This window comes from Geospiza fortis, unplaced genomic scaffold, assembly GCF_000277835.1.
Source record: "Geospiza fortis unplaced genomic scaffold, GeoFor_1.0 scaffold275, whole genome shotgun sequence".
Classification (NCBI taxonomy): domain Eukaryota; kingdom Metazoa; phylum Chordata; class Aves; order Passeriformes; family Thraupidae; genus Geospiza; species Geospiza fortis.
Window position 1 is genome coordinate 5,659,106 of NW_005054341.1, and position 23,615 is coordinate 5,682,720.

At 43.4% G+C, this 23,615-nt stretch overlaps 1 protein-coding gene across 1 annotated transcript in view; it reads left to right on the forward strand.

The window, feature by feature from the left end:
- The window catches only part of TTBK1 (tau tubulin kinase 1), an 88,495-nt gene that overhangs the window by 51,929 nt on the left and 12,951 nt on the right, over positions 1 to 23,615 (forward strand). The window lies entirely within an intron of this gene.

A 23,615-nucleotide genomic window follows, 5' to 3' on the forward strand; every position in this document is an offset into this window, starting at 1 on the left:
ATGCTCTCCCACAGAGTTTTGTTAGTAACTGCTTAGCTGTATGGAGGTGCTGCTAGCAAATCTCCATAGTTTCTCAGCAACAATAGGAGTGTATTGCAAGAGAATGACCTCTAATCTAATCACACATCAGCACTGCACAGCCCCATAGCAATGCAAATCATAAAATAACTCCCTCAAATTAATCTTTCTTCTAAATACCTAACAAAAAGCTCAGAGTAGCCAACACATACATCTCATCAACCTTACTTCAGTGAGAGGCATTGCTGTTACCATGTATTTACTCACAGAAATGTTCTTTACCTATTGTGTTTTTTCCATATAGTTGTAGAGGGCTTTTTTCCTTTCAGTTTTGCTTTTATCCTGTGGTCTTCTGATGCTATAAAGTAGTTCAGTTTTTAGTAGGAGGTGATTTATTAGATTAGCTGAAAAAATATGATACACTAGGCAGAGAGTTCCTGTCATACCTAATCTTCTTGTTTAAGAAGAAGGCTGTCCCAGAGTGTTCAGTGCAAGAGGCAATCCACTTGTTCCCCTAAGAGCTTTTTGTATTTATATGTTGATGAAGATCTCTCATGCACATGGGATCCATAAGCAAAGCAAAGAGCAGGCAAGTTTTGAGTCATGTACACAGGGATACCCTCCTATGACAGGGCAGTCTGCCTGTTCCTGTCTGGAAGATGATAATTTCGTTTCTGCTTCCCTCTTGAGCTTATTCTCCAAGGAAATGTTCACTGGATTGGAGCATGTTAAAAGAAAATCCTTCTGTTCAGGTCTTGCCCAGAATCTTCTCATCTCTGGATCCCCAAGAGATACAAGAAGAAAACCATGAATGAGACAAGAATTTATGTAAAAGGAATCAAAGCAAATCTTCGCAAACCACCAGGCAAGGTGTCCCCTGTTAAGGTGTATGAGCATGTGCAGGAAGGATAGAAATGCTGACAGTAGGCACGAGGGCTGTCCTGCTGAGCATGGAACAGGAGCAGCACATGCTTCTCATAGAGACTGCATTCCAGTTGCAGGGTTCCTAGGTAGAGGTGTTTGCTGCAGAAAGCCAATATGTTGAATGCCCCAGATATCTAGAAATGGCATAAGGCAAGATTGGCAGAGTTGGAAGGGTCTGTGTCTGAATTTGCTGTGGTCTGTACACTTTGGGGGTTGGTCAGTGCAAGATCTGCAAGATGCAATGAACATGGTAAGAGCCAGCTGATAAGAACCAGCTGTAAACAACAGCAGGGACACTTGACTGACATATTTAGTGTGGCTAAAGGAGCCTGGAGAGGCCTTCTTGGCCACAGCACGTGCACCCCTATGTGAAATGACTGGGGGAGTTGGATATGATGCAGCACAAAGACTTCTTATCACTGCATAGGGATATTTAAAGAACAGGCAAAAAGGGTAAAATAATGGGATTTGGGGGTGATTGCTGCTAATATATTAGGCAGCCTTTGTTCTCCAGCAAACTGCTTTTTTTTTTTGTTCCTATGTTCTGAAATACCCTCTATTAACTCTGTGGCCTAGCTTTGTACACACAGACTAACACTGGACTTCTTTAGCTGACTGGGATTTAGTGGTTCTTCCTTTGATGTCTGAATCCTTCAGTTACCACTGCAGCTGTGCAGTGATACACATATTTTTCCACTTGCTGTCACAAAACCAGCTGTTAACTCTCAAAGGGACTTGGTGCCTAAAGGGAAGTAGAAACCTCTTTTCCTTAGGTGCAGCAAATAAGAAGGGATGGACGGCTGGGACACTAATAAGAAGTCAACCAAGGACTTAACTAGTGAAAATACTGAAGCCCTCATTAGCAATGACAGATGTTTCCTGTAGCTCATGCTTGTGCTTCTCTGGGTTTGATTAAAACTGTGATATTGTGTGTGTGTGTGTGTGTAGGTGAGTAAATCTTCCTTATCTTTAAATATGAACTGAGCCTGGAAGATAGGTAAAAATGTCACTAAATGCTGAAATACCATGACTGAAGTCGTAGGCTTTGTTGTACCCATCTGTGACCTCATTCTGGTGTCCCCAAAGCTGGTGATCATCCCTTGGTGTCAGTAGCATACTCACTGAAAGCAAGTGGGGAATTCCTGCTCTAAGTGCTTCCTTCTGTTTCTCCACTCCCTGGCTCCAGTCTGTGAGCCATCACTTGTAACTGGCAGAAAGACAGTGACTTCTGGATTGTCCTAGAATCACAGGATGCCTGAGGTTGGAAGGGACCTCTAGAGATCATCTAGTTCTACCCTCTGCTCCAAGATGGATCATCTAGAGCAGGCTGCTAAGAACTGGGTCCAGTCAAATTATCTCTGAGGATGGAGATTCCACAACCTCTCTGGGCAGCCTGTTCCAGTGTACAATCACTGTTATGGTAAAAAACTTATTAAAAATGTTTAAATGGAATTTCCTGTATTTCAATTTCTGTTCCTTTCTTCTTTTACTTTCACTGGACATCACTAAGAAGAGTCTGGATCCATCTTCCCACCAGGTATTTATAAATGTTGTTAAGGATCCCTCTGAGCCTTCTCTTCTCCAGTCTAAACAGTCCCAGCTCTCTCAGCCTCTCCTCAAATGAAAGGTCTTCCAGTCCCTTCATCATTTTTGTGACCCTTCTCTGGACTACCTGCAGCATGTCCACGTGTCTCTTGTACTGGGCAGCTCAGAACTGGAGCACAGCACTGCAGGTGTGACTCACAGTGCTGAGCAGAGGGCAAGGACATTTCCCTCAGCCTGCTGGCTGCGCTCCTGACACATCCTGAGGGGCTGTTGGCCCTTTTTGCCACAAAGGCACCTTACTGGCTTGTGTTCGGCTTAGAGTCCACCAGGACCTCCAGCTGCTTTTCTGTCAAACTTCTTCCAAAACAGGTGGTCCACAGTGTGTTCTGTTCCTCCCCACTTCCCTTTGCTGAACTTAGTGAAATTCCTTTTTCCCATTTCACCAGCCTATCCAGGCACCTCTGAATGTGGGCAAAACCTTCTGGTGTGTCAGCTGCTCCTCCCAGGATTATGTCATCTGTGAATCTGCAGAAGGTACACTCTGTCCCATCATCCAGGTCACTGATTAAGTTGTTAAATAGTAGTGGCTGCATTATCAGCCCCTGGCTACACCATTAATGACTGGACATTTTTTCTCCAAACACGGTATTTTATGACCAGGAGCCCACAGTTTTCAGTCTAATTCACTATCTGCTTATCTAGCCCGTATTTCATTGTTTTGTCTATGAAGATTTTATGGGAGACAGTGTCAGAGACCTTACTAAAGTCAAGATCAACAACCTCCCACCCAGTCCTCTCAGCACAGAGACCTCTTGGGTTCATCAGACATGACTTCCCCTTCATATATCCATGTTGACTGCACCTTCTTCTTATGTTTGGAAATGCCTTCTTCCATGAGGACTTGTTCCATGTCCTTTCAAGCCTGACCAGCCTTTAATTCCCTGAGTTATCCTCGTTTAGAACTCAGATGTTTCTTCAAATATGTCAGTCTTTTGGAAGACAGATACTGTAGCTCAAATGTGAGAGATGGTGCTGTCCTCGTTAAAACTCTGTGGGTGTAGGAGGGAGCACAGAGTGATCAGATGCTGCTGTGAGGAAAGCCGAGTACAGAGGAAGCTCTGAATAGCCTGGGGGAGTTTTTGACCCAAATATTCTCACATATTAGGAATCTCCCAGTTTCAGATGACAAGAAAATGGCTGCAGTGGAGCACAGATCTCATGGGAAGACCTGGTATAAAGGGAGAACAGAAGCTGTGTCATGTTCAAGCCCTTCTCTCTGTGCACCACTCAATACATCTGTTTAACAGAGCTCTAAGGGTTTACTCTAATGTATGCATTTCAGGGATGACCTAATAAGACTCGAGTTTTTTTAGGCCCTAGTGTGCAGATAAAGCTGTAGAAAGAGATGAAGAATGACTGGAAGAAAAGATTGAAGCTGCACTTCTGTTTACCTGTTAATCCTGGCATAGGGTTGCTGTTACTGCTGGAAATAATTTAAACCCGTACCTCGCAATATAATTTAAAAATCTGTCAAGTTCTTAAGTATGGTGAATAAATTCACTGGTATTTGACAGGCATGGCAACTTACTGCTGCCTTCTGCAATGAAAAGACAAGTGTTCATACATGTATGAATTTTAGAAACTATTTCTGGCTATGCTCAGGTCTGTGCTCTTAGGTATATCTTGACTCAGTCTCTCCTGTTGCTAGTGCAGTTGGCATTTTACAAAATGTTTGGGGATTCACCTGCCTAAAACATGCCTGTCCAAATGATGTCACGTCTAAAAAACCACAAGAGAAGTGAAAAATTAAAGTGGGAGATGATATTTACTCTGCTTTACCTATCCTTGAATATATTCTGCAGGGCTCAGAGAGCATTTTGCTTAGGCTGATTCTTACAGGCCTGGAGTTCATCTGTTAGAAAAGGTCCCAGTGTGAAGAGGCAGTAGTATATTTTTCCTCACCAAGTCAGCTGTATAGTTAAAATCACTCTTTAAAATCATCTTGATGCTATCTTCGGCCTCTTTTCTCACAGAGCCAGGAGAGTGCCACAAGTGGACTTGCTTAAAATTGTCCGTGTCTCTAGCCTGCAAGGGCAGCAGGGGAAAAGGAGCTGTGTGTCTTGGTTTCCTTTGCCTTCTACAGCATCCTCTGTGGGCTGCTCTGAGGCAACCTGAGGGACCATTTCCCAGTGGTGAGAAATGGGCATTGGCAGAGGGGAAGACTCATTGCTCCTCACCCAGTGTAATTCCCACTGGTCTGTGTTTGATGCCTGTTGTAGATGATGTGATTCTTTGGCAGTCAGCTCCTCTGTCTTCCCTCCACATGAGAAGAGAAGCTTGTCAGCTGATGGAGAAGGATGAGTGTAGAGTTGGCCTCTTACACTCTCTAGATTCAGGGTCCTTGTCCATCCATGTGTTAGAAATAAAGGATCAGCAAAAGGGTGGTAGTGGAAGTAATATTCACATATGTTCTTTAAATATAAATATATATATCTATCAGGTAATAGCAATCAAAACCTTAAGCTCAGTAGACATTCCTAATTACATTTTATATCTGTAACATATATTGAGTTCTATCAACATCACATTCTCCTGGGACTTCACACACAAAGACCCTGTCCAAACAGAGCAGGATAGGCCTGATGGAAGGTGGCACAGCCTGATTGCTGCACAGGGATAAAGGGGTCAGCCCCTTCAGCATTGATTGAGTAATTTAAGCATTAGAGCATCAGTGAGAAAGGGTGGCATGTCTGTAAGCTCAGCTTCATCCTGGAGGCAGCAATACCAAAATGCACTTGCTGATGGGGTGTTGTAATTGCTTCTTCATGGCCTGGGCAAGTTCCTTGCTCCTGTGCTGTAGAGGAGGTCTCTCTGGGTAGCTGGAATGATCCTTTGAGATCTGAGAAGTCTTTACCATATTGAGATGATATATACGTTGGAAGTCAAACAATATGCTGAACCCAAACATGGAACAAAAATTAGGAAGAATTCCAGTAATGCTTAGTTGTGCAACTTGCAAATAGCACACCCAGGGCTGAATTTCTATACTGTCTATGCAAAGAGAAGATGGTTGTCTTTTTGAGAAATTAGAGCTGCTGTCTAGATTTTATTTGTCTCTCTCAAGTACTCTGTATGACAGCATTACATTATTATTATCTGAGACTCTGATCTATGCAGTGACATGCAGTACATTTAGGACTGTGAATAATTGCTTTTCACATTCAATGCCAACCACGAACTGAGTAGCTCTGAGGCTCTTTGGAAGATAAGATACCTGCATCAAAGCACTGCAGAGATATTGAAGGTGACAGGAAAGAGATGACACTGGATGACATTGAGCTCTTTTTCTAGTGCAAGGGCAGCATCTCAAGTAAGGTAAGGAGAGCAGTTTAAAGAAAATCCAATATTGCCTGTCTGCATTTCACTTGCAGAGACTTCCTGAAAAGAAATGCAGCATAAGGAAGGGAATGCATTTCCATTTCCCCTTCCTTCACTTGAAGGGAAAAAAGTAATTCCAGGAAAAAAAGTCTGGTTCTGGAGATTGAGACTGCTGACCCTTGTGAAAGTGCTAGTTTCATAAAAGAGGTAGAAAGGGAAGGAAGGGCTTAGCACTTCCAGGGTGAAGGATCTGAAGTCATTCCCTTAATGCCTCTCTCTTCCATGCAGAGCATAAAGGGAAGGTAGGGACTGCAATCTCATCCTGGCACAAACTGTCCTCAGTGGGTGTACTTCCTCCCTCTCCTGGCTATCCCAGGATCACAGAAGCAGAAAAGCAACCTAAGAGTGCATCTTCTCCTCATGTCCTCCTATGGTTCTGTGTTTTGAATTTCTCACTGAAAGGAGAATTATACTCTGCCTGCTTGTCCAGCTGCTGTCTATCCACTGCTTACCAAAACTGGAAGCATTAACACTCCCCCTGCAGGTTCTCAATATAAAAATGTATCAGGAGGCCAGCAATGTAAGTGTGAGAAAAGAAAAGCCTACTAACAGCCCCCAAACCTGCTTTTTCAAATCCCTGGAGTGAGTTTTAATAAGAATCATTGAAAGAGCCCCTGAGAATCCCTCACTTTCAAATACACATAATCATTTTAGCACTGTTTCACCTTCTGTCATCCATGTGGTTTCCAAATGTGTTCAGAGTTTGACTCTTACCTATATGCAAGATGTATGAATAGCTTAGTGACATGCCAAGATGAGCACTGCCAGTGGAACAGAGAGGTGAGGCATGTGGCCTGAAGAGCCAGAGGAGGGGACAGAGTAGCAGAGCCTGGCACTGCTGGTGTCACTCTGGTCTGTCTATGGCTGGGGAGAGCGTGGCAGGCCTCCATGGTGCCCATAGCATCCCTGGGAACTGATAGCCATAGAGAGCAGTACGTAAGGCCCTGTGTAGAGCAAAAGCATTTTTCATCCGCCAGCGAAGATGTCCGCAGCATGCGCATCACAAACCAGGGGCGAGTCAACTCTTTTGCCTGACACCTTTTCCTCCACTCTTCTTGGTCTTTTTCAGTTGGAGGAGGACAGGCCTTCTCAGCACTCCCTCCCGAGGTACAGCCCCCTGAGAAGACTGGCGTCCTCCGTTTTCTCCTCCTCAACCCTGGAGACAGAACACTACCCTCACGTTGGTGGCACTTTCATACAGCGCAGCCGTTCGGCGGAGAGCAGCCCCGTGCGCATGCCCCACCGCAGGCACATGCCCCTCACGGCAGGAAACCACAGACTCATGCCTTCCGTCCTCCGCATTTCCAGGTCCCAGCTCCAGCAGGTGTGGGCCCGCTTCACACACAAAACATAGCCTGTTCAGGGAAGCAGCAGCCTCCATAATGCAATAATAGATCCCACCCACCCACAATGTGTCACCACTTTAATGCAATATTGAATCCCAGACAACACTGGCCTAAGGTACTGTAACTTCCAAAGCCCCCTGCGAGCAGACCCCACAGAGACTGAAAACTTCTGCCTTTCTAAACCTGCCAGCAGCCCGAGCGCGGGGCGGCGGCGAGGCCGAAGATGAGAACGCAGATGGTGAAGGTGGTGCTGTGTGAAAGAGGCCAGGGCTCCTCTGAAAATCCCGCTCGGGCCTCGGGGTAGGAAGTGCAGGGCTGCCTCACTGAACAGGAGCAATCGAGCGACAAAACGTTGTCAAGTTCTGACTGGGATGGAGAGACTGTGGAGGTATCAGCAAGCGTTACCTTCCTCAGCAAAATGGGTTCGAGCATCTCTGCTGGTGTCTTACACTGGGCCGAATCTGTAGGCGGTTTTACTCCATCTAGATATAGGCAGACCCCCACTCAAAGCTCACCTGAGGCAGGACCTCAGGTTTGTCCCTCTTGTGGAGTTACAATCATGTATCTCTTTGTTGCTTTGGCTTTGGAAATCCCCTTGCTTTTGTTGCAGTTTGGTTTCCATACAGTGACCACACATTTCTGTCTCTCTGGCTGTGCCTCTGTTACATGACAGTGGGACTGTTTGTCTGCTCTCCACTCCTAAGCTGCTCCAAATTTTCCTACCTGCCCCCAGAGGCACTGACTGTCAAGTTGGATAGAAAAAATTTTCTTACTGATCCAGCTGTAAATCATGCTGGTTTTAAATTCCAGAAATTTTAGGCAACTGCAGCTTTTCAATGGCAGAGCAGTCCTGCTTCTTGGCCTTGCTTGGAAATGCCTGTGATAACAGATCTCATTTGAGAAATAAAGTGGCCTCAGCTCCTGGTATACAGAGCCCATGAAGCCCTTTGCTAAAACTGTGAATCTCAAAAAAAAAGGGAGATCAAAGTTAATTTAAATTGTCATAAGTATCCTTATTTCCTGTGTTTGCACAAATATATTGCCCTTCTCAGCAGAGTTGCAGTGTAAAACACCAGACTGTATGAAGACTTTCTGTAGTCAAGTGAATGTGGTAACTGTCTTCTATTGCCATGAGCCTTTGGTCTCGTCTTCTGGGAGAACAGGCAGTATGGACGTTAAGGTGGAGGAAGAAGGGGTCATTGCTGGTGCTCAGGGCTTTAGGGAAATGCAAGTCCAAAGTAAAATACTGTGCAGAAAATATACAAGCATAGGATACAGGCAAGAGAACGTGCAGAAAGCTCAGGCAGATGTGAAAATGGGTTGGAGTAAGTGTGGGTGTTGGAAGGAAGTTGTGGCATGGAGGTATCACTGCATGGGTAGGGTGTTTCCAGTGGGCTTTCAAGGAACAATTCCTCCCAGGCAGTGCTTTCTGTAGGTACATCTGCCCTACCTGAAGCTCCCTTAATATTAGATTCACCCTCCCATAAGCAGGAGCAGATAGTGCAGCCCCAGCCAGGGTGAGTGGTGCTTTCTGAAGTTCCTAGCAGCTGGCCCAGGGTGTCTGCATGGACATGGTCTGACAGGCTGACATCCTGACAGAGCATCCTGGGGGGTGCAGGGATGGAGATGGGGAGGCAACACACCCTCCTTGAGAAGATTCAGCACAGGTATGAGCAGCCTTTTCCCACAGTCATTCTTGAATCAGTGTTATCAATTTCTTTTCATTTGCCCCAAGAACATGTGTGAACGGGACAGGTTACTGATCAGACAAAATTTTTATCTGCAATTTTTTCATGAGCTTTATTTTTTAAAAAGGTACTGGCGTTGCCAAAAATACTTGGGTTGAATTAACCACTAGCCTAATCCTATTTGGCAGTTCCCTTGTCAAGGACAGATCCCAGAAAGAGAAAGGATTTGCTCTTCTCAAAGTGACATGAGAAGGGATGATTTCCTTAAGTAGACTCTGCTCTGATGTTATTTTTTTTTCCATCTTCACTAGAGACTTTGATGGAAGAACAGATTCCAGAAAAAATAGAATTTGTGAAAGCACTAGACTTAAATCAGTAACTCTTAATAATTTTTGTTCATAGTGTCCAAAACACTGATGTTCGCTTTTCAAGGTCAATTTTAGGAATTGAAATTACTCTTGTTCTATTTTTAAAGAAAAATCAAACAATTTTTAGTTTTGCCAGTCAGAAAAGGGAACAAACTGGATAACTGGGTATTTATAAACTCTTAAGCCTTTTGTTCAGACAAAAAGAATGACAAGCCAATAAGTAGCTCCATACATAAATTTCAAAGGTCAGTAATCTGTCTAATGCTGCTCATCGTAATGCTACTCACATAAACTTGATACTGCTTTTCTAAGTTCAAAAATCTGATTTATAAAGTGGTTGATTTATACAGACTTCAGTTAGACTTTCTTCCAGTTAAAATTATTAATAAATTGAAAGCCAACTAGACAAACAAAATATGTTTATATGTTGCTATCTCTTACAAGAGGGGCTGTTTCTCATTAGGACTCCTGACCTCCTACCCTTAACTCAGCAGTATTCCATGCCTTTAGTGGCTGTCAAGAAGAACAAAGAAATCACTGAGGAGAAGGTTTGCAGTGACAGAAGGTGGGTGGTTTGATAAAACACTACTGGCAGATCAGCTCTGCAGAAAGATCTGAATTGCTTGATAAATTGCTTGTGTTCAAAGTGATGATTGCATCCACACAGGGACAAGGTCATGTTTGGAGTATGGAAGATGTAAGTCACATGTACAGAATGAGAGAAACTGTGCCCTGGGAGGTGCTGTTTCCCAAAATGAGGTGGCAGTTAGGTGAAGTAATTAGATGCATCTAAGTTCTCACTATGCTGCAGCAGCAAAAAAAAAAAAAAAAAAGAATAAATAAATTCTTCTTTGGTGTATCAGCATGAAAATAGAAGATATGAACAGAGGGAGATCTTTTGTGGTGGTGAGATCACTACCAGACCTATCCAAGTCTTGTATGGAAATTTCTGTAAAAGATTTTCAAAACCTAAAAGAGAAGAAGTGATACAAGAATGCTTCTGTAACAGCTGCCTTGTAGAATAAGCTGGAAGAAATGCAGTCTGTCATTAAATACAAAACTGAAAAGTGACTTGATTGCTGTTAGGTGTCTCTGCCTGAATAGAGCAAGAGGGGTTTTAACCTGCCAGGCAAAGATATGAGTCTAAGTGCTGGAAGATAAAATAGCAAAGGTAAACCTAGAAGCAAGATGCTCATTTTAAAGACATAGGTATGTGGTAAACCACTGAAATACATTATTTAAAGACACTGAATTCTTTGCTGTTCAGTCTCTGTAATTGGTTTCTAAATATTGGTTTCTAAACCAGTCCTGTTAAACCATCAAATTTGGGCTCTATACCAGAATAATTGGACATGTTGCTGTCACCTGGGCTTTATGGGAAGTCTTATTTCATGATCAATATGTCTATTACAATTTAATTCTGAACAAATTAATTGGTGCTAATGGCTGGAATCCTGATGTTAAAGTATTATGCAAAAAAGTATTAAAAATAGTCAATTTAAAGGGGTTTTTTAACATCTTCATCTAATGCTGTATTAATTACTATGGAATCTACATATTGTTGAGGAACAGTTGGCAAATTAAAGAAATGTGAAAAGAGGTCTTTTTTATATATATGGAAATGTAATAAATTAATATTGAAACTAGTTGCAGTGCAATTCTAAAAAAAATCTTATGTAGATTACATTTATATTGCAATTATTGATTGTGTTTGATTTATAATGACTGCAATTATAAATGTAAATATATCCAAAATCAGTTGGCAAAAAACCCAGCTGATGGAAGGCTGTTGACATGAAAATTGATCATGGGGCTGTGGGCTGAAAAGTTAGTTGCCCTACTTATTTGTCCTTTTATGCTTGGTAGGGTTTTTTTAGTTCTTCAGATGGAAAAAGCCAGTGGGAATCAACACTAGTGAAATAAAATTCCCTTTCAGCATCAGACTCTTAGGCAAATTGGGTTCATCAGAAGGGTCCAAGAATGGGATTTGCATCCTGAGGGAGATACTCTTCTTTTACTTCCCATTGTACATAGCACTTGTTCTCTTCAGAATCCAAATTGGAAATGAGCATTTGCCACTCCCTCACAGAGATCATTGCCATCAGGACAGGAAGCTGTCGCTGGGATCTCATGATCTACTTCAAGTGAGCAAATGTTCATCACTTGTATATACATATAAAAGCCATCTTTTTATATCTTGGCCTCTTGGCTCCTTTCACTTTCTTTCTATGCAGAACGGGAGATGTTTCCATTTTATTGCTCTCTCGTCAGCCTCCTCCCTCAGGAAGGAGCTAATGAGATATGATTTCTGTGAAAATGTTACTGTAAAAGCTTGGGTTAAGCTAGCACTGGGTCAATGTTGTTATGCCAGCACGCATTCACTTTCAGGGGAGGCAGTTCTGGTGGGAGGGGGTTGGCTGAAAATAAATTTGCACTGGCACAGGTGCAGTTCTGCAGGTGCCAGTTTTCATTAGGAGTATCCTCTTGATGCCCCCATGATGATGAAGTCCCTGGTGTGAGCCTGACCTTGTCTACCATTCCCATTATTTTTTACTACTGTTAGGGGGCAGGCACGTGAAAGAGTTACAGTGCATCACCTCTTTCACTATTTAATGTCTTTTGTTGTAGTAATGACAGAAAGTAAGATAGAAATGCCCTGTGAAACAGCCATATGGGTGATATAACCCCATCCTTACACTACCTCTTCATGATGAAGTCACTGCTGTCCTACCACTCCCTCTCTTTGTAGTGTGTCTGAACCTGGGCATTGTGGTGGTCAAGGCTGCTGCAGGACTGTTGTTCTTGAAAGGGACAAGCTTGTTCAGAGGTTGTGTTTGTTGGGCTGAATGGCAGCTGACAGCCCCCCACCCAGGATGGAGAAGCTGTCCTTGGACAGTGGCCTCCAGGCTGGATTGAGATAAGGCAAGCTGATGTTCTCCTCTGGGATCTTGTCACTGCTCTGTAAGCAGAGACGTTGCTCAGCAGCTGCCACCCAGCTTCTGCTCAAATCTGAATCTGGATGCAAGAACAGCAGCAGTTGGCTATAGCCCCAAGCTGCTGGTAGACTTCACATGCAGAACCCCCTCACGTCCACCTCACTGAGAGGTTCTCTGAGACCTGGTTGCCTCTTTGTTCCAATTTGCCTCTCCCATCTCTTCCCCACATGACAAAGTCTTTTTGCTCTGCCCTTGTTTCCTGCGTGTGCCCCACTCCACGCATTGGTAAACCCCTGGTTTACCTCCATTCCATTCATGGAATCTCATGCCCTGCATCCTGACTGCATCCCTGGATACCTGCACTCCCTTCTGCCTTTGCCATTCCCAAGAACCTGCAGAGTATGTCTCCTGCACTGGTTTCTTATGCATTGCACAGCTCATGGTGCCCCATACAGTCCCTATAGCACTTTGAGCAGCCAAGAGGCCTTCCCTCCCTCTGACTTCCTTGGAGGAAATTGCAAAAGAATGGCACTTTTTGGCAACTGGAGCAGTCTCAGCTCTGCATGGAATCTGTGGGAAGATCAAACTGTTTAAAGGCAGCTTGATTTCAAAAATGAGTATGGAGGATACCTTCCATTTTCAGGGCAGTTGCATGAGTTTCAAGTCCTGGAATCCTTAGGACTTAGCAGGCTCCCCCCAGTTATTGTCTGCCTCAGCAGCTAAATTTAGACAGCTGGCAATGGTCTTTCCCTTAACACACGGGTACCATCTGCATTTTCAAACCATGTAAATAGCTGGCTGAACACCACTTCTGGTGTTGTGAGCATGTCTCCAAGTTCCACTTCAATCAGTGCCTGGTCTCTGTGAGTGAGAAAATGTCACAGCTCCAGTTGCAAACTCTTCACGTTCTTCCAAATGGATGCTTTTCTGGGCTGGCAAATTGACTGTCCCCATTGTCCAACCTGGGAGCTGGGAGAGTCAGGAGTTTTCAAATCAAATTGGGTGTTTCAAGCGGCCAGGAGAGGGCAATTGTAAGTGCAACAGAGCTGACACTCTTCATTAAATATAAACTTCAACACACCAGTGTTTCCTCCTGCTCCTATCTTAAACTGGAGATATCTGAGACTAGTGGATTCTTTCTTGGGGATTGGTGTTCTTTACTTTGCCACATGTAATGACTGTTCTTCCTTTATGAAGCCTGTGCCACTGCCATTAGGCCGCCAAAGTATCTTCTTGTTTGAAACAAGCTCTTTGTTTCTTCTGCCATTCCATTCGATGCCCAGCTCTCCCCAGCTGTGTAACACCAGACCCAGGTGTTACACAAGAAGGCTGCATGCCTTTGAGAACCAGTCAACAATCTTTTTTCCTTTTTGCTATATTTTTTCGATACAGGACCTCTGGAAAGGGGCCTGTTGCTTGAAGTGATCAGCCATAATAAGCAGAGGTGTTTTCAGCACCTTCCCCAGCCCATTCACGGGCACAGAGGTTGAGTGGCTCTTCAGTAGCTGGGCTGTTCTTTTTCCAAAAGTGGCTCTAAAGCCAGTGAACACACACACTGTTCTTCTAACTCACCCAGGCTGTGAGCACTTGAGACTAGAAACAAAGCAAGTATCATTTGGGGCACTTCTCTGCTCTGTGCTTCAAACATTTCTTCCAAAGATTTCACTTTGGAGTGGTTATCTACCTCATTTGTCTTTTATTTCAGTAGCATTGCCAGGCTTTGACTTTTTTGCCTCTGACCACTTTGCCCCAACGTGTGCAGCCTCTTTTGACAGTCTTGGTGATTTGTTTTGTAGTAGAAGCCTTCTGCAGTCAGAAAGACCCTTCTGCAGTCTGGGAAACCAGAGCAAACACCTCAGTTTAGCCTTTCCCAAGTTTATTCCGAAACAACACTTGTGGTATTCATACCTTCCTATGGGCTCTTAAACTCTAAAGATCTCCAAGTGCTTTATTTTTCCCATGAGTCACTTCCCTGCTCTTTTACATGGGGGAGTCAGCAACAAAAAAAGCCTTTTCAGAACATGTCAGGATAAAGCCAGATGTTTGGTTGCACAAAGGGAATTTCAGGAGGCTGAATATTTTTTCATAATCTGCAAATTGTCAGGACACTGGGTGGGACCTATATACCAAATACAATAAATATCACTGAGGCATTTCTTTGACTGCAAATCACTAGGAACTTCCCTTGCTCTCTCGTGGAAAAAATGCACTATTTGAATCTGGTGCTGTGATCCTTTGTAAATAAATTAAGGCAAGAAAATACAACCATTGCTAGTTCACTCCTCTCTTGTAATATAGCTCAACAATAGGATGCACTGTGAGACTGAAGGTCAGAAAGCATGGAAAGATGCGTTCAGTCCTTTTCCTGTTTTCTAGCATCCTTCCCTCTCACACCACCATCAATCTTCCATGATATGTAGATGTGGAGCTTTTAAGAGCTTGACAGCAGCACAAGATTATTCTTGAAAAGAGAAGATTTTCTACTGCTTATCTAGGGGGATTGGTGACAGATACCAACCGTGTTTGTCCAGTGGGTCTGGCATCCCTTCCTTAGGCTGCACGGAGTCTCTGTGGTATCCAGTTACATTTGTATGACAGCCACATAGTAACTGACGCAGTTCTGCGTCAGTGGCTGGATTTATTTCTATTGTCAACTGCTGGGTTGTATGAATGACACATTTTATTAATGGTTGTCATTAAAGATTTATTCATGACACTCTCAGAACTTTACCTGAAGCTGAGACCATTTTGCTACTTTCACATTGCATAAGAAAGGGCTCTTTTATCCCAATCTATTCAAAAGAGAAGCTTTTATTTTTATTTTTGCTTTTCTTGTTTCCCTTTGGTAAAAATGGGAAAGAACAATTCGGAGATAGCTATCATATATTTGTCTAGCTCTGCTTGGCAGTAACAGATGGGCTGCAAGAGGCTAGCTGAAAAAAACAAAATTGCATTTCCTAGCACACAAGGTCTGAAGCCTTTAAAATCATGGATAATTTGCAAACCCCTAAAATCCTGTTAGTGTTTATTGTGAAAAAAATTGCCTCAGCTATTTCTCAGCTGGAGAACATGAGAGTAACCTTTTTCTTGACCTGCTTCTCCGTTGAGACTTGCCAGCTCTCCCCAGAGTGACTGGAAGAGAAAAAATAATTTCTGGAGAGGCTGACCAAAGTAAGCCAGATGTGCTTCCTGATGTCACTGTTGTCCCCAGGATGGTGTTGGGATGCTTTGTGCTGGAGCTTCCGTTTCTGCTTGTCTGTGTGTTTGTGTGCGTGCGTGACCCACGCGTGGCGTGCAAACTGTCACACGTGCTCCTGCCTTACAGAAGAGTTTCTGTGCCAGCAGTGGGCCACTTTGCACACCCCCAAATGCTGAAAAGGATGTTGCAAAGAACAAATCTCAGCCGCTTACAGAAAGTACCTTTATGGCATCTGGTTCAGGTGGTACACCTGGCCTTCTCTGCATGCTGCAAGTCTGATTTCAGCAACCTGGCCCAGCCCAGGTCTCTTCATTCAGCGTGTTGTGCATAAATACACAACACAAAAATCTCTCCTTTTGCTGTCAGCCAGTGGCAGAGTATTCTGGTGATGGGAACAGTGCTGGCACGTGGGACATAATTTATAGTATGCAAACACCTATTTTGGGTAATATTAAAAGATGAAATAAAACACACAAAGGCTGATCATTGTGGCACTACCTTGCTTTTTGTTGCGTTTTTATGCCACGTGTTTTGTGTTTGGGTCACTATAACACAAACCTGCATTGGCAGTTCCAGGGGACAGCGCAAAGATTAATTTCTGGGAAATGTTTCTAAGTGTTATTTGTTGTATTGCAACTTCTTTATATCACACCTGCCATTGAAAAAAAATTGATGTTTCGATGAATGTACATTTGAACAAGCTGCTAACCATGTAACCTGGGGGTTGGAAGCAATCCCCATTTTACATTCACTTGCATGTCTTCTAGTGTTCAAAAAGAAAATTGATTTATGTTATTGGAGGTTTTATTTTTTCATATGCAAAGTGGTTCAATGAGTTACCTCATCTAGTGCACTTGCCTCGTAAAAATCCCCAGGGTTTCCTCCAACAACTCCAACAAGTTTCTCAGTTTAATTATGAGTGCAATTAATTATCTGCCAACATGAAACACAGTAATGGCAAATTTCCTCTGAACAAGTCAGATAAGGAGGATTTCTGTGGGACTCCTGCCCCTTCAGCTTGGTCCTTCCTAGAAAACCCCTACCAGATCAGGTTCTTACTCAGCACTGCTGACTTCTGGTTATTTTTATGACGTAGGAAGATGTTTAGCTTTCAGAATATTCTTCTTCTTCTTTCTTGCTGCTATTAAGTTGCCTTTACAGTTAGGGACTAGAGGAATTTTTGGATTATCATTTCCTTCCACTTCGCTCACTATTTCCCGAATCTCCAGTGAGTGATACAAATGAAGTGTTCCCTGTGTCTGCTCAGACAGGGAGCTCTGCTTTGGCTCTCACTGGAGATACTGGTGGGTACAGAGTTGGGAAGCTGAGTGGCAGGCATCCCACCCTTACAGAGCTTTTGCTTCCATCCAAGACGCTAGGAAAACTGGCACAAACCCAACATGTGAAAGCACAAACAGGGAGGAGCAGAGCACTTATCCAGCACAGGACTGGATTGTCCTATTCACCTTGGTAAAAAGAATGAAGAAAAAGGCTGTGGAGCATTGATGGGTAAGGTGCTGGATAGAAGAACATCTCTAACATTTATGGTGCTGATTCTTGGAACGTGGAGATCCTGCAAGTAAGCATGGCAGCTCTTAAGACCCCTGCTACTTTTACCTCATCTGATGCTGGTTTGAAGAAAGAGCTGCTGCTTCAGAAACTCAGATTCTAGTTTTTTTCCACACACTGTTGTCAATCCTGCCAGATTTCCCAGTCCCGATCAAGCTTAGTCTATGCTGGCAGAGGATAATGTCACTTCCAGGATATGCTAAGGTCCTGATAGTATCCAAATAAAAGCTGTTACAGGGAAGACTGGACTACAGCTCTTGCTGTCTGTGTGCCATCTGCATCTCTCAGGACTAAGGCCTCTTCCCATTCCGAGCGGAACAATTAACGTCGTGTTGAGAACTTGATTTCTGCTTCTCAGACCTTTCAGCTCCCATAAAGAATCTCAGGGACCAGCATATCCTTCCTTTGCATTACCTTGTGTCACCTGTTAGACTTCTGTTGCTGCTAAGCAGGAGAGTTTATTTATGGTTAAATAAACCATATTTAACCAACTGCTACCTGAGTAGGAGGCGAATGTGGGTTTCTGTGGTCGTTGCTGCTGAGAGGAGACAAAAGCTGTAGGGAACCTGTTGTGCTTCCTGGTTTGCTTGAGAAGCTCCATCTGCTGGGACTTGAGTCTGCTTGAAGCAGTGGATCTCAGTGCAGTCCCCTCCAAGCAGGTCTCCAGGATTACGAGGTCCAGCAGAAGGGGTTCCTCAAGCTGCCAGGAGTCCTCATGGACTGCTAGGGACAGAAGGTTTGCAGAAGCTGTGGAAGTTTGTCTCAGGGGGAAGGCAGCAGGGAGAGGGAGGGGACGCAGCCTGCTGTAGCTTTAAAGGCAGTACTGTGCAGGGATCCATTTGGAAGGACATAGTTGACTAAAGGGATCCAAAGCTTGTTTTCCTCGAGTCTTTTTATTCTTCCTTATCTAATCCCTTTAGAGCCTAAGGTCAACCCCTTTTTGTACTGCAATAACACTGTAATATATGCTTGCACTAATTCTTCTGGTATACCAAGCATGCAAGACCAATTTAAAGCTTTTTTTTCAGAAGAAAAAGACTGTATTATTGTGTATATAGAAATACTGAGAGAGAATTTGAATTCTGTCTCCTGTATAAAAGCATGCATTGATTACCTGTATGTAGATCATGCTGTAAATGCTGCAGAGTACTGTAAAATCCTACACTTGAAACCACAACGAACAGGCAATGTCATCAAAAACAAATGAAACAGAAGCTGTGCAATGGATTTTGTGCCTTTTTTAAATCCATGTATGTTAATCCAGACAATCGGGGAAAAAAAAAGAAAAAAAAAAAGAAAAAACGAACAAACAAAAAAAAAGCTTGTATACTACCAAAACCTTATTAAAGAATCAAAGGCAGCATCTTGTTGATGGCTGGGTTTTTTATTTGCTTCATTTCTTCGTTTTTCTACTTCATTTGCTCTGGGAAGGTGTCTCCTGCTCATCCTTGGGTAGGTGGGAGCACTGCACAGGGAGTTGAAGGAGATCTGGTAGAACAGTGAGAAATTCCATTATTGCTTACACGTGTGATCACTAAAAACTTGCAGTTAAGACACATCTGGGAATAGAAACAAAGTTATGTGACTGTTAGAGATATGGTTTATGTACTTTGGGAAGGCCACAATGTGGTTTCAATTCAAGGCATGAGGAGGCTCTGGTACCTGTGGAAAGTGTGGTGGAAATTCCCCTCATGCAGAAGAATCGCAAGACTCCAGATGCTCAAAAGCAGAGAGCAGTTTGTGCAGGCAAGTGATGGTCTGGAAGAAAGAGGCTGGATAAGGCTGTGGTCTTAGAAGGTTGTACAGTGTGTGTGTCCCCTTTCCTCCTGGGAATTCTGTGGAGGGTCAGGCAGGATTCTTCTGAGTCTGCCTTTAGCAAGGTCCGAAGCTTATCTTCTCCACGCTTCACAGTGTGTTTTAGTTTGCCCCTGAGAGGCTGCTGGTGTGTGGCAGCTGTGTGTGTCTGTCAGGCTCTGCAGAAGGATCCAGTGGTGCCTTGGTTTATAGCATGGTCTGAAACAGAACAGTGGGTAGAAGAAGTGCATCATTTCCTGAATTTATGTGAGATAAATATTGTGAGGGGTTTTGGGTTTTTATCCTGTACCTAGTTGATTTTTGCTTGCAAGAGATGGGAGAGAAAAAAATCCCAAATTTTAAAGTAAAAGGGAACATTTATTAGGCTTATATGGGAAACTATTCCCTTTGCCCACATCAGAGCAGAGCTGCTTAGGAGGGCAGGCTTTTCTGGAGGACACTGAGCCCACTCTGTACCATGTGCTGCATTAAGGGTGTAGAAATTTTGACAGAAAATAAACCCACTTGTTCTTGTCACAGACATGTTTTATGAAAAATCCTTTCCTTAGGATTTTTTCTCCTGAGAAGCTGAGAGGCCTCAGGAAGAAAATGTAAACAATAATTATCTGCTGCTGTGGAATGCAACAGGTGCATCTGTGATTGGTCTCATGTGGTTGTTTCTAATTAATGGCCAATCACAGTCCAGCTGGCTCAGACTCTGAGAGTCAGGAGCTTTTGTTATCATTCTTCTTCTTGCTTGCTAGTCTTCTGATGAAATCCTTTCTTCTATTCTTTTAGTATAGTTTTAATAATATAGATATCATAAAATAATAAATCAGCCTTCTGAAACATGGAGTCAACATTCTCATCTCTTCCCTCATCCTGGGACCCCTGCAAACACCACCACAGTTCTCAGGTCCAGCAGGTCCTCAGAGATCAGGGGCCTGGGTGTGATTTGGCTTAATTTTTATTTATTCCCAGCTGAGTTCAGGAAGAACTTTCACAGGCACAGATTCATGGAGAATGTGGTCTTGACACTGGCTCTGATTGTGTTCAGTAAGAACTTGATCACAAATTCAGAGATCACAGACTCACAAATAATGCAATTTATCAACACTATAGATCTGGCCAAGTTAAGTAAGAACTTCCACAATTCAGACTCATGGATGGTGTCCCAGTGCCCCCCTTCTTTTATACAATAATTTTTGGTGCTTTCCAGAGGGGTGGAACAATCAGGTGTCATAGGTGGGATTTTGGTGACTGTCATCATGTATGTAAGGCATGCCCTTTTTCTCTTCATTTGCATTCTAAGGTGTGTGAAAGTTAATATGCAAATAAGGCCTAATGAGGGTCCTGGTTACTTTCAGTCAGAATTTAAAGTTGATACAAAAGGTGAAATAATCACTTCAGTCCTTCTCCACACGCTGAGGCAGCAGTCAGTGGTGCTCCAGGGAGCCTTTGCACACATCCTAGTCTCCTTGGACCGGAGTTATAACACAGCTAGTTGTGGAGGATGAAGGGGGAGGCTGATGGCTGGTACTGAAACAATATTGGGCTGTGAGGCCTCCACTTCACCCTGGACAACATCCAGTGGTTTGGCTCGAGCCATGTGCAGGGTCAGTGAGGGTTCCTGCATTTTTAGTTTGTCACCAACATAAACCAAGACTTAGCACTCATCACATTATTCACCCCACACAAACAACAGCCATAACATCCTTGCACACTGAGGGACATCATGGCCTGCCTATTTTTTTTCTTGCCCACAGGGGACATCATAAAGGTTCACTTAACTTCATATAACTGATTTTTGGGGTATCTCTCTAGGGTGATTCCTTTTCCTGCTCTTCTGCCTCTTTCATTTCCATCCATACAGATCTTATGCATATCTGACAGATCATTACCTGGCTTATCATTCACAATAATCCACAAAATCTAATAATTACAATAAAAACTAATAACAAAGATTGTGATAAGCTCTGTAGCCAACCAGCAAGTGAAAAACCTAACCCATGCAGGAGCTTGTTTAATGTCCATTTTCCATACTATATCCAAGATCTCTATTTGCACTTGCTGTATACTTCATATGATCTAGTTGTTCATAAAGATCCTTAGTTACATTTGATATGTGAGTGGAGCAGGTATCATCAGACAGGCTCACACATCCACACACTGCATTTTCAGGCCATAATAAAAGTTTAATTTTAGTCTGTTTTGCAAAGCCATTTTTGATGTTGCTTGCAGTTGTGCCTTTGCTTCCTCCGGTGCCACACAAGTTGCGTTAGTCAATGCTTTGATTTGTTCAGCAAGGTTATATAACATCATTTGATCTGGAATGCCATCAGTTGGGGTGTGAAAATAGCTTCCAGAGCCCACCCCACCACAAGTCCACTTGTCACAAATACCTTGTTGGTAAAGACAACCTGGTAGAAAAGCCCCTTCTGCTGCTCACATGGCCAAGACAGAGGACAAAGAAAAGAAAAAACACAACGCAGCAACTGAGCCTTCACGGTTATAAAGCTCCCTTTCCCCCTAAAAAACAACCAGTGGGGAACGGGGACTAAAGCAAAAAACAGGAAAGTACCATTTCTTATTGTCCAAAACCAAAAGTCAATGCTGCTGGGTTGTCTGCTCTACACCAGCCAGCAGAGGCTCTCCATCAGCAGTGCTGGCTGGAACTGGGGCAGTGGCTGGAACTTGTGGAGAGAGAAGGGGCTCTGGCTTTCTGGGTAGCAGCAGTGAAAAGATCCAAGGAAAACGTCCTTCCCAGCTCCAGAAACAGGGATTCTTCCAGCAATAGCAGCCAAAATGGTGCCAGGAAATTCTCTAAAGCCCAGAGAGAAAAGGAGAGTGATAATCTCAGGAAGGTTGGCATAGGAAAGATACAGAATACAAAGCACATTTTTTTGATTACCCAGGACACACATATTGCCATTGGGCTTTTGACTCCCTTTTGATTCACCCACACACACCACTGTTGTAAGAGACTGCTTCCTCCAAAGGTGACAAAGTGTCAATAATCCCAGTGTGTGTTGGCATCACCATCCCTCTGCAGACCATATTGCATCACTGCTGAGCCACTTGGCTCAGAAGTGTGTGCAAGCTCTGAACAAATAATGTCAGGCCTGGTGTCATTGTTAGTCAAAAAAGACCCAACACTGCATTGTGACACTCCCCACATCCTTGGAATATGCATTCCTCATGGTATATTAGTGCACATGTCCTGTGGATGATGATAAATCATAGAAATCATTTCCCTATTAGTCACAAATATTAACAGTGGCTTGGGGATGTTGCAGTTCCGTGTGGTTGTATTATTCTTGCGCCACTTCAAGCCACATTTTCCTTAGACAAATTTGTGGGGTTTTTTCACATTATCTCCCAAGTTTTGGTCAAATCCATAGTTAATATTTCCCAAGAACTGGTGAGCTGGGAGTGTGAGGGAGATGAACACGCAGGGCTTTGAGTAACATTGTGTGTCCATCCAAAAGCTTGGATTAACTGCAGCATAAGATTTGAAGTGAGACCTGAACTTCCATCTAGTAACTCAACCTCTTGAAGCATTTGACAGGACCATTAGTTTGGGGATATTATGGGATGTGAAACATCCATCAGATTTCTTCCTCTTTGGACCAGTCTTGAACCATCATGGCTGTGAAACATGAGCCATTGCTGCTCTCAATTTCCAGTGGGAAGGGGAATGTGCTGAACCATTCTTTCATAATTCCACTGACACCTCCCAGACAGACAGACCACTATAGGTTCCTGAGCAGCGCCTGCAGGTGACACTGTACCCTCATGAACTACATCTGGGAGGTGGGAAGGTCCCCTCATGATCACACTCTATCCTCTCTTTATCTGTTCTGCCTGTTTCATGGGGAGACCAGCCCTTTTCAAGATCAGAGCACCTCATTTTGGTGGCACTGAAAGAGTGGGAACCCAACTCCAGTGGTGTCTCCACCCCTCCTGGCCCCTTTTGCCATAGATTACAATGAGGCCCATGCCCACTGAATCCCCATTCCATGTGAATAAGGTCAGTTGGGTGTATGGAGTTGTTGGAAACAATCTCAGTTCACTTACTAACAATTCTAATACATTCATGTGCACTTACATCAGTCCCATGATTTTCCTTTCCTCAGTAGTTCATAAAGAGATCAGGAAATAATGAAAAGAAAACATGGTCAGGGAGGGGAGTTATGAAAAGCATGTCCTTCACATCTAGGGCAGTCAGCCAAGTATGAGCAGACCCCGCGGCAGTGTCACCATCTCGCCAATGTTTGGAACTGCAGCAGTTGAAGTTGCAGTATTAGCAAAAAACTGTTGACAATCCATGGTGAAATACCACTGTTGGTTTGTTTACTGGCCACACTGGTGAATTTTAAGGCAAGTGGTGCCTCTTTTTTCCAAATCTGTCACCACCCAGTCCTCATGAGTGCTACTGTTGGTAGGGGGCAGTCCTTTACAATCATGAACTTGGAAGAGGGCAGTGGTACTGATGTTTTTAATAGGCTGGTTAGTTTTGCAGACCCTGAACTCTCCCACATTCCTTCAGATTTTATTTCTATCTCTGGCAACCCAGTTGCCTTCTGTTAAGAAACTCTGCAGAGTTCTACCTGGCAGTTTCTAGGTTTGATCAGAAAGTAGGCAGAGTCCTAAAATATTTGTTTTGGCAACACTCACAAGCACTTCAACTTTAGTGAATAATCTAAGACAAGTTTTATTTAGAGACAGAGTGTTAAAGAGGTGAAACATGCAGACTTTGTGGTAAACACATGCTCAGACCCATGTAATGC